We start from the raw sequence: 3230 nt of genomic DNA, 5'->3' as shown, positions 1-3230 counted from the left end.
ATTTCCATCATGAAGGACATAAATTGTTTCAATATTGCCCTTCTAACTTTTTTTTTTCTTAAGATTCAGATTTCTCTTTTGAATAATTCTGGGATATCCTGCTTTGGTAGCATACAACCATCTTGGCATATGGGCCAAACCAGATTGAGGGTAACTGACTGGTTACCCTCTGATTGGTCAGTGAGTTAAGGGATGTATAACTGCAGTATGTGAAGAATTCCCTTGGTGGAATGGGTGGATGAGAAAAATTTAATCCAGCAGGCATGAAGGCAGCTGAAGCAGGCACTGGAGCTCTTAGAATTGTTAAGATATTGAAGAGACCAAGGTCATCTGGTGCATCCTCAGCCACTGCTAGTTTTCTTGATTTTGTCTTGCTGCTGGACTTCAATGACTCTGGAGGAGAGAGAATCATGACTTTGTGCAACTCTGTCTCACTTAAATCCAATTCACATGCAACTCAAGACATTAGTTCATGATGTCTTTAGCCTTCTTTGAAAACAAAGGACAATCAGCATCAATAGCTCTCTTGGGGAGCTACAGAGTCTTCTGTTTGTATTTCAATTATCTTTGTCATGTAATATTTATTTAGAGACGTATGTAATCTTTTGGATATTTGAGTACTTGGGTTTCCTTCTATTTTCAGTACCCGATTCCTCTCATTTTTGATGATGGATTTATTACAAAAGTTGTGGCCCAACACCCATCCTCCTCCCACACTGGAGAATTTATTTTTTACCAACTTCAGTCCCTGACCCAAGTAGCTTCCTAGAGAACAGAAGCTGTTCTATCTAGAGTCCAGTCTTCTTTCCTTTAACTCTAGTGAAGCCAGGAATACTGCCTATCTACCTCAGCTCCTTCCATTCAGTAATTCTCTAGCTACCCTGAATTAATGTTTGCCACTTTTCCAGGGTGGATGCAGTCACTGATCCTGGAAGAAGCTCTGCAGTCTTCAGATTTTATAACCTCAGTGTCACTTTAGGCAACAGGGAGCCTGATCTTCTGATGAAGAAGTCATGCTTCTTCCATATATCTCCTAGTGACTGGGTAGAGTCATTATCTACTGTTTATTGCAAGAGGATGGTGCAAAAAGGCAAAGACACCATACACTGCTAGTTTCTATGAAGTAAAAGGAAAATTCTTGATCTTTTTTCTTTTTTTTCCCTTTTTCCTTTTGGTGAGGCAATCAGGGTTAAGTGACTTGCCCAGGGTCACACAGCTTGAATTTTTTTCTTAATCAACCAACCTAAGAGTGGATTTATGCAACCTGCTGGAATAAGGAGGCTAAGGAGCAAGGGTTGTTAAAATAGCATTTTCCCTTCTTAATTTGTTAGGTTGTTTCTTTGTTAGGATTTTTATTTTCTCATCCTGTAAATTTAGCTGTTATTGTTCTGCCTCTGGTGGATAATTTTAATACTGAGCAGGAAGAATGTTATTGGGGGAGTAGAGAAAATGTTTAATCTTCTATTGTGTTGGTAATATAACAAAGAAATCCATTAAAGTCTTAATAAATAGAATAAAATGATCTAGTTGGAGACAAAATTGCAAATGTAGCCAAACAAAGGATCCCAGGAACAAGAAACAGTTAAAAGTCAAGTCTGGCTAGAATTTTGAGTAGAATTCATACTTCAAGAGTTGGTAGGACCTTAAACACCATGTAATCCAACCCCCAATCATTTTTTTGTTATTTTGTAGACAGGTGGTACAGTGACTAGAGTTCTGGGTCTTCAGTGAAGAAGATCTGAGTTCAAATATGACTTCAGACACTTTCTAGTTGTGTGATCCTGGGCAAGTTACTTAACCTCTCCTTGCTTAAGTTTCCTAATCTATAAATTGGAGACAACAGTAGCACCTACATTCTAGACTTGTTGTGAGGATCAAATGAAATATTAATTTATAGTGCTTAGCATAATGCCTGGCTCATAGTAAATGGTATGTTGGTATTAGCTATTATTATAATGGTGATTTTTGTTTTGTTTTGGTTTTATGCTGGTAAACCTTTTATTGTAGGTGGAATGGGATAATTGTATGCAGTTCAGATGATTCCAATTTTGTTGGCAATATCTAAAGCATCATTCTCTGGAGCAAGTCAGACATAGGCCTTCTTCTCTCAATCAATGTGTTGACCTTGGCCATATTGATATCATAGAGTTTCTCTATTGCCTGCTTGATCTGATGCTTGTTGGCCTTGACATCCACAATGAAGACCAGAGTGGTGTTGTCTTCAGTCTTCTTCAGAGAAGACTCAGTGGTCAAGGGAAACTTAATGATGGCATAGTGGTGAAGCTTGTTCCTCCAAGGGGCACTTTTCCTAGGGTATTTGGGCTGCCATCAAAGTCTTAGTGTCTTGGGTCTCCAGAAGGTGGGGGATGTTCAGATCATCTTCTTTTTGTAGCTATGAATACCCTTCAACATTGCCTTCTTGGCCCTCAAGGCCTTGGACTTGGCTTCTGTCTGGAAAGGGGCAATCACTTCCTTCTTCGCCTCTGGTGCCATACCTTGGGGGAAAGGTATAATGGTGATGTTGATGACCATAATGCTGATGATTATACTGATGATGATGGTAATGAAACTGAGATGAAGAAAGCATAAGTGATTTGTCAAAGATCACATAGGTTATAATTGGTGGCATTAGGATTTTAACTTGAATTCATCAATAAACATTTATTCAGCACCTTTCAATGTGCCAGGCACTGTGCTAGGTATATCTAATGCATCTGGAGAAGTTATATCAATCAGTCTAGAAAAAAGAGTCAGATTGTGAAAGGTTTTAAATGTCAGCATATGACTTTATAGTTTATCATAAAGGCAAGAGGAAGCATGAATGTTTCCTCCATGGTGAAGTAGAATAGTCAGATCCCTGCTTTATTGATTCCAACTTGTAATATATGCAGAAGATGGAATGGAGAGAAGAAAGACTAATATAAGAGGGAAAAAAAAAACTTAAGAGGTTATTAAAATAATCCAGAAGATAAATGAGGAATTGGGGTAATTGTCCTATAAATGCAAAGGAAAGGATAGAATTTCACACAGATAGAATTAATATATTTGACAACTCTATGTATGGGTCAAGAGTGAAGGAGGCATAAGAGTAGAGCATGACTTTACATATCTCAATACCACCTACATACATTTAAAAAGTAATAATAGACATTTTTCATTCAACAGAAGGTACTTTCACTTATGTATTTACTGAGTTATGCTACACATTTATTGAAGTTTAATAAAGATAA

At 37.6% G+C, this 3230-nt stretch overlaps 1 pseudogene; it reads right to left on the bottom strand.

Annotated features, from left to right (window-relative positions):
• Positions 1-2005: 2005 nt before the first annotated feature.
• On the bottom strand, positions 2006-2494 carry LOC110211090 (large ribosomal subunit protein uL23 pseudogene; annotated as a pseudogene).
• Between the last annotated feature and the right edge of the window lie 736 nt (positions 2495-3230).

Source organism: Phascolarctos cinereus, unplaced genomic scaffold (genome assembly GCF_003287225.1).
Source record: "Phascolarctos cinereus isolate Bilbo 61053 unplaced genomic scaffold, phaCin_HiC Scaffold_1;HRSCAF=81, whole genome shotgun sequence".
Taxonomy (NCBI): Eukaryota; Metazoa; Chordata; class Mammalia; order Diprotodontia; family Phascolarctidae; genus Phascolarctos; species Phascolarctos cinereus.
The sequence above is the reverse complement of the archived record's forward strand: the minus strand, read 5'-3'. Positions and strand labels throughout refer to the sequence as shown.